At 35.8% G+C, this 8,933-nt stretch overlaps 1 long non-coding RNA gene across 1 annotated transcript; it reads right to left on the bottom strand.

Moving 5' to 3' along the window:
• Positions 1-447: 447 nt before the first annotated feature.
• LOC121424503 lies at positions 448-6,358 on the bottom strand. The gene is made up of 2 exons (XR_005971393.1): positions 6,200-6,358; positions 448-1,148 (listed from the first exon to the last, which is right to left on the bottom strand). It is a non-coding gene; the product is annotated as an uncharacterized LOC121424503 (long non-coding RNA).
• Between the last annotated feature and the right edge of the window lie 2,575 nt (positions 6,359-8,933).

Raw genomic sequence — 8,933 nt, forward strand, 5'->3', positions numbered from 1 at the left:
GTACATGAATAATAAATATACACACAAAACAAATTGTATTCAAATTCTATTATACTCAACTGCTTCCCATTGCATATTGGGGGTACATTGGGTACACAAACACACCCCCACACACTCACACACAAATTTACATTGGCACAACCACACAAGTTTATAACATATTTGCAAGAGGTGTGTGGGATATATGAAGACCCACACCCATACAAAAAATATACACACACACACCCATACTGCTTAAATTGTATAACACATCACAAACACACAAACCCTCACCCTAGCAAGAAGCACACACCCACACATGCCTTCAAATGAACACCACACAAGTTATTATTGAATGAAAGGCAGTGTATGGGCATGATGTCATATATTTGAAATATAACGAGTACCCAACTTTCAAAAATTTGGTACAATCATTTATTACTTATGTTCAAAATGCATGTAGACTGAATGGTAAATGATCATAGACAGATTTCATACTCATTCAGCATTAGAGCCAATTTTGTGAACTCTTTTGCGCAATGCATAATGCTAATGTCAATGAAAATATACCAAATATTTGCAAGAATATTTAAAAGCCATTTAGAAGTATTGATGACCAAATTAAACCTTATAGAATGAGAGAGAGCTTGTAACAGTCGTCATACAGTCCAATGCCTGAAGGCTTCTCCATGCTCAAATTGGGTGAAAAAAAAACTTAAAAAACAACAAAAAACAAACCTTAGAATGACACCAGAATAAGATTTTAAATACGACTTTAAGTTATACTTTTCAGGGCAAAACTTTCAGTAAATATTTTCAAATTACAGGAATTCAACAGATTTAAAAATAAAAGTGTTACCACAGAAACCATGGTAAAATGATGGTTGATTTCTGCATGGTAAAACCACAGAAACATAGTGGACGGCAATGTATGTATTTTATAAAGGTTTAGGAAAAAGACAATATCAATGCTTTTAGAAAGGTAGAAATTAAGGCATTTACAACCTAACACTCTTAACGCTGGCCTGTGAAGTGGTATATTCAATCAAACATATCGGTTTTACCTGAAGATGGTCAAAAATCACATATTCATTGCATTTGCTTGGTGCCGTGAGATCATGTGCACCATCTCCACCACTCGGGCTCATGGCAGAGAGTCTTCCTGGGGTCTGAAAAGAGAAAAAGCCCAAGGAAAATATGAGGAGTGAAATAGTAAATGTTCAACCTGTTATGATCTTTATAAAGTATTTCAGCCATTTTCATGATTTCAGTTGTGAACTGTAGTTCACTAAATGCTTATGCACCACAGAAAGGCTGGCTGGGCTAGAGCTAAGGTAATAATGATAACAGGGCGATTCCATGCTAGAAAAATCAGCCATTTTCACAACAGTTTTCAACCTGCTGTCCAAACGAACGAAGAACTTCAATTTGCTTTGTGGTAATATTAAAGTACTACTGGAGAGACATGCAAAAACCTGACAAGCAACAAAAATATGTTGTCCCTATGCGAATTAGAGCTTAAAATGTTGCGTGTCGTATGGTCCCGTACGACACACAACATTTTTACCTATAATTAACCCATAAACATTTTTTTTTTGTTGGTTATAAGTTTTTCACATGACTACCCACTATAGCTTTATCATTAACAAAAAAGAATACTTTATTGCTCAAGCATTCGGCTAGGAAACTAGAAATTGTTGTCCCGTACGACACATATGGAATCGCCCTAACAGTGCCTTGAGCACCCTGAATAGTGGATACATCACTCTACTTCTATCATCATTATCAATACAAGGAAAATGATCGAAAATCAAATGGCAAGACTCCAAAGTGTGCTTATGATGGGTTGAAAATCAAGTGTTATTTTACTTCTAGGGTTGCATTTTGATCACAACTCTTCCTTTTCACCTTTATTTTGTCATATATTTATTTTTCTTTTTAATCTTTAATTTCCGTTCAATGCATTTCTTTCTTTTTATCTTTACGTTCTGAAAATCATTTGTTTTTCTTCAAGTTTTCTTCTTCTTTTACACAACCGACTTCCACTTCTTAAATTCCAACAAAATAAATCATGGAAGCATGTAGTATCACTCATCAGCCAACTTAATCTAAGGAGAGTTTATAATTTCCTCCTCATTTCCACTCTATTATCATGTCAACATACCATTAAGCATTAAGTCATCTGATTATCGGATCCAACCCCTGGCACCAGTGGAATGGTTACACAGAGTGTATTACAAAAAAAGAGGAAACAATACATTGTGATCATGAATCTATGACAAGAGGCCAAATATTTCATGAATAATATTGTTCATTCATGGCCGATTGCAAACAATAAATATAAGGCATGGCAGATATATGAGTTGTGTAGAAAATCATCTGTGAATCCCAATCTACTAACATAAACAGATGAGTTCAAGAAACATAACAAATACAAAAGGTAAGCTAATGAATCAACCCTTTCTTACTCAGGGTTATTGTATTCCATACAAATCTTGATCCATGTTTTGTCCAACTTAGTTTTGACAGTGAAGTTTAAAAGTCTTCTTGCTCATCTATTTGTAAACTATTCTTATCACACTAGCAAGAAAAACTGAATTTTATGTCAATTCTCAATGAAAGACTATAAGCCATTTTGTCTGTGTTGATAAAAAACCCTGGGAATCCTGGTTTCCATTTTCATGGGACACACTGTATGCAAATCTACTATTTACATCCACCTGTTATGATTCTTGGCTAAAAATCAAAGCTTTTAGACACAAATCCTGGATGATCTTTAATTGGAATACATTCAGACTTATGGCAAATTCTTAGCCAAATTGACATTTCACCAGCTGCATTAATGGTGTTCATACAACAATAAGTTTGCTGATGTGGTTTACAGTACAATAAGTTTGCTTTCAATAATGATAATAATCATAAGCATCCTTTACATAGCGCTTTATACCAATGTTTCTAAAAGATGCATATTAGTACTTCAACATTAAAAAAGCTATCTATAAGGTACGTTTACATTTCAAGGAATAAATTCTTGCTGTACCCACTTACCTCACCTGTGACAAGGATGGAATCAACCCCTCACCAAAGGAAATTTTACATTGAATAAATGGAAGAGGGATGAGTATTACTTAATGATTAAAAATTTATGAAATGTGGTTCACCATTTACTTACAACAGAATGGCCCAAATTCACAAAGGTGATTTTGAAAACCCAATGTTGCGACCATGGTTTACGCAGATTTCCTGTATAAATTACGCTTATTTTACTGCGTATCGGGCGCGTGTATAAAAAACTTGTCCAATGCTGATGCACGCTTATGTCACAGTGCGCCAAATTGATGCCTGTTACCATGGTTAGATATGCTATTTTATCCATGAGTCCACCGTTTGAAGAGTGGACTCATTAATAAAATAGCGTGGATAACCACGGCAACAAGCCTCAATTTGGCGCACTGTGGCAAAAGCGCGCATCAGCATTGGACGTTTTCATCATATGCGGTAAAATAAGTATAATTTATACAGTAAATCTGCATAAACCATGGATTTTCAAAACTACCTTTGTGAATTCAGGCCAATGAGTCTGTGGATTCAGAAGTGTACCGTAAGTACAACAGTAGGGTGACACACATTGAAAATGCATGGTAAATGACTTTAACTTAGGACCACACTCCACGTATGGAGTAGTGCCAGAATACATAAAAGATATCCCACGGATGGTTAAGGGCAAGGTTTTTAATGTTATGAGAGTCAATCTGAAGAGCTCTACTTTCTTTGACCCCAAGCCGAGGTATACACCAGCATGTAGGGGTTAAAAAACTTATGGTGTCCCAGAACTATGACCTCAGTATTAAAAACAAAAAACCAGTTGATGACCATGTCAAGGGGAAAATCCCTTACAGGACATTTGTTGCATGAATCACGTAAATTTCTTTGTCTCTATAGATAATTATAGGCGGCAATGCATTGCAAAACATTTGTCTAACGCATCATGTAATTTTTTTGTCTTTCATTGTTTAATACAGCTGCGCTTTCCTTTGTGGTTCCCAGGTTAATTATTGTCTAGCCAGCAGAAATGTGAAGAGCATATCAAAGCATGCCGTCAGTGCAAGAATTATGTTAAATGAGGGAATTAAGGGAAAGGTTAAAGATACAATATCCTTGCTTGGGTGTTAAAAGCTTACAGATTTTATTTTTTTTTGAAGATTGGAAAAGTCAAGCAAATGGGTATTGCAGTAGCATAACAGAAGTATACCAGAGCTGCCAACCTGAACAAGAACATTTCAGTATTTTCAAGGTTGAAAATCAGTATTTTGGTGAGGAAATTAGTATTTTCACAGGAATACCATAGGACAACACATAAACTGAAACTTAAGAAATCAGTATTTTGCATGAACCCATCAGTATTCTTCTCTATTTTCAGTACTAAATATGGTAAATCAGTACTACTTGGCAGCTCTGGACTATACCATTGGCTGAAGTTGTATTGTAGAGATACTGATGCAAGGCAAACATTCTTCATTATGGATTATGTTTTTGTCATGATGCTAGTGAAATTACCTAGGGCCTATTCACATGTGAATATTGAATCATCATTGTAATGATGATTACAATTCGTCTTTAGAATCATTGTACCATTCACACGTCTACTCAAAAACTGATTTGAATTCAAATTCCTGAGTGAAGGCGGTATTGTGTCCTTGGTGACTTGTTAATCAAAACACTGCGTCGCAAATACAAATTACATGGAGTGCATGACAATTGTATCATCTACGGAAGAGCTTGAAAGGTCACATAAGCTCTACCCCCCCACCAAAAAAAAAGATGTTTTGGAAGTCAAGCCTTTCAAAAGAAAATTCATACTGTAATTTGAATGGAGCTTAACTGGAATTCACCTCCGGATTAGAATTCCTATTTGTGATTGTGATTAGCATTCGTGATTCTAATCATGTTCTAGTTTGGTTTCACACATGCTAAAAAAATTTGCCATTTAACTAGCCTTATTTTTCACTGGAATCATCATTCAAATTCCTTTTTTTTACCGTGTGAAAGACAGCCAGAAAACAGTTAATCTATCAGATAGTTTGGGTAATATTTTGCCATAGGCCTATATTCAATTATCTGTTATACGCATGCCTTCGTGAATATGCAATGAGCAAGCTAATGATGTCATATTCCCATTAATATCAATATTAATTTGTATTTAATTATATGAAATTACATTTATGCAAAATTTGTTTCACCAAAAATGAAAAAAAAAATGATTAAAAACTGATTTAGTGTGTAAGGAATTATTGCTGCAACTTACTTTGCTACGAGGGAGACATGTCATTTTAACATATTCGAAGATATGAAATATTTAGGATTTTATGTAACAGCATAAGAAAAAAGAAAGTGGGAACATCACATCTTCGGCCCATTTAATGCATATTCACTGATGCATACATATTATAACTGTTTTTACAAAATATTGCTGAACTTTAAATTTCAATAACTTTATTGGTTATTAAATTTGTATTCAATTGATTAATAAATGTATGTGATAAACTCATCCAAGAACTCTTTGGACATTGTCAAATTTGGAATGTGATGCTTTCAGAACTACCAAGTCTCACGCATTATGCGTGAGACTCAAGCATTTTTGGACTCTTGTTCATCCCCTCAAATCTCTGTCTCACGCAACTATCACAGCCTATCCCCATATACATTGTATACAATGTCTGTGATCTCACTCAGATTCTCAGAAAATCTCACGCATAGCTGGTCTTTGAACTTGGCATCTCTGTGCTTTAGGTTTGTCAGATTGTCATTTGCACAAGCTGAAGTTATTATTTTTTTTTCAATTTTTGGTGGTTTCCTTTCACAATCTGCTGCCTAATTCTGCTTCACTGGATAAGCCATGCAATGCATGGGGATTCCCCAGGGTCAATTTTTTTTTTAATTTCCAGGGCTCTTTTGAGAAGGGTCCCGTAACACAAAGGTAAGCGATTGATTTTCACGACTGATTGTGCATTGTAGTCAATGGAATCAATCGTAGGAAAATGTGCTACGATCATTGCTAAGTTTTGTGTTACGGGCCCCAGTTCGGAGGTAAAGTCGCCCCAATCCCTAAGTAATTTTGAACTGGTCAATTGGTACAGAACCACAAAACTGAATCAAAACCACACCTCCACAGATGAGAGTGAGAATAAAATTTGAAAATGATAACTGTAAATATATTTACCACGATTGAATCAAATCCTACAGGAGCTGTTAGCCGGAATCTATCTTTCTTGATCACAGATTCAGTTCTGCCAAGGCCAGCTTCAACCAGAATCATTTTACCCAACTGAAAAGCAAAGCACAAAGAAGGATACTATCTTGATAAACAAAATATGTGGAAGAGCCGTGGTGTAGTGGTTCTGACTGTCGCCTTGTAAACAGAGGGTTGTGTGTTCGAATCCCACCGCGGTCTAGCGTCCTTTGGCAAGGCGTTAATCCACACTTTGCCACTCTCGACCCAGGTGCTAAATGGGTACCCGGTAGGATGCGAATATTGTGTTTGATTTTGCCAGCGCCATTATGAGACTGCGATGAATGCAAGGAATGCTCCCCAGGGAGTGGAAATTGTGCACTTTTCGTGCGGGATTGAAATGAATCCAATGACTGGGGTAATAATATGCTGTAACGCGCTCTGGGCCATTCTGGGAAATGCGCTTTATAAAAATTGGCTATTATTATTATTATAATATCTATTAACCATTTGATTTTCTTTTCCCATTAGCTCAATTACCATTTCATCCATTTTTCATTTAGACTATGCCTATTTTTTTTTCCAATATCCATTTGGTAAATTGTCCCATATCGATTCAGTCTAACACACACTACTAAGAATATGGTTAACTGAACTGTTTATAAACCAAAGTTTCGTTTTAAATAATGATAAGTAGGCAAAGTGGAAATTCAACCAAAGGAGCATTGAAGGAGATTAAGTAACAAGTGGAATGCCCCTGGCGGTCTCACCTGCATCACGCGATTCAATATAGCAGCAGTGCTGACTTTGCAAACTACTGTAAAATAATTATTCACAAAAACACCATTCATATAATGATATAATACTACGTTCATTGATATTTGACCTTGATCATGTGACCTAAAACTTGTCAGAGATACTTTATTACCCCTATATCCTCATTTCATACACTATATCTATAGACTCTGAAAGTTATGACAGCAATCTAATAATTACCTCTAAAATTGCCAGTTCAATGACCTTAAATGACCTGTGACTTTCGTCATGTGACCTGAAACTCGCACAAGATGTTCAGTGATACTTGGTTATTCTTATGTCTACATTTTACATGTATGAACTAGACCAATACACTTACACAGAAATAATGGTAATTCAACAAATACCCCCAACATGGCCAAAGTTCATTGACCTTAAATGACCTTTGACCTTGGTCATGTGACCTGAAACCCAAACGGCATGTTCAAAGATACTTGATTACTCTTATGTCCAAGTTTCATGAATCAGATCCATAAAATTTCAAATTCATGATGGTAATTCAATAATACCCCCAACTTGGCCAAAGTTCATTGACCCTAAATGACCTTCGACCTTTAATCATGTGACCTGAAACTTGCGTAGGATGTTCAGTGATACCTGATTACTATCATGTCCAAGTTTCATGAATCAGATCCATAAACTTCAAAGTTATGATGGTTATCCAACAGATACCCCCAATTTGGCCAAAGTTCATTGACCCTAAATGACCTTTGAACTTGGTCATGTAACGTGAAACTCAATCAGGATGTTCAGTAATACTTGATTAATCTCATGTCCAAGCTTCATGAACTAGGTCCATGTATTTTCCAAGTTATGATGACATTTCAAAAACTTAACCTTAGTTTAAGATTTTGATGTTAATTCCCCCAACATGGTCTAAGTTCATTGACTCTTAATGACCTTTGACCTTGGTCATGTGACCTGAAACTAAGGCAAAATGTTCAGTAATACTAATTTGGTTAAGATTTGGTGTTGACGCCGCCACCGTCGGAAAAGCGGCGCCTATGGTCTCACTCTGCTTCGCAAAAATGAGAGAGTGTTTTAAAACAGAGAGTTGTATAGACCAAACACGTATTAGACCAAACTGATAGAGGCCAAATGGGTTTAGCTCATTTGTTATTAGACTATGTAAGTAGACAACCAACTGCTTGTACACAAGTGAATATAAACCACAAAATAGAAAATAATGAAAATTATTATGAATTATTGACTTTTAAAAAGCATTAATAATTCTTCAAAGAAGGGAGACATCAATGTTGCCTGCCCCCATCTTATTTCTGTAAGAATGCATGAAAAAGCTTAACTTTGCTAGTTAAGGCACATAACATGCTTGCTGCATTAAGGAAGTATATAAAGAAATACATGGTTGTCATTTTCCAACAACGACCACATTGCTTGATCTTGATCTCATGTTTCCTCGGCTTCCTCCATTTCCCGCAAAACATCAACATCATAAAGGTATTGAATGTTCCAGCATCTGCTAGGCATGCTAGAGTAGAACATAATGCGTTTCCCCAGCTTCCCTGTGACCTCTGACATGGCAAGGTAGGATTCTGATCATCAGACACTCCTACGCACCTCAGACAAGGTAAGAGAGAAAGACCTAAGGTTTCAGGGGCCAATCAATAGGCATGAAAGAAATGGAATAAGGGGGCGATACTTCCCAAGGAATACTTAAAGGTCAAGTTCACCCCAGAAAAATGTTGATTTGAATAAATAGAGACAAATCCAACTAGCATAGAACTGAAAATTTCATCAAAATCGGATGTAAAATAAGAAAGTTAAGACATTTTAAAGTTTTGCTTATTTTTCACAACAGTGATATGCACAATTCAGTGACATCCAAATAAATAAGGACAGTAAATGATGTCCTTCACTCACTATTTCCTTTTTTTATTGTTTGAATTAA

Source organism: Lytechinus variegatus, chromosome 11 (assembly GCF_018143015.1).
Source record: "Lytechinus variegatus isolate NC3 chromosome 11, Lvar_3.0, whole genome shotgun sequence".
NCBI lineage: Eukaryota > Metazoa > Echinodermata > Echinoidea > Temnopleuroida > Toxopneustidae > Lytechinus > Lytechinus variegatus.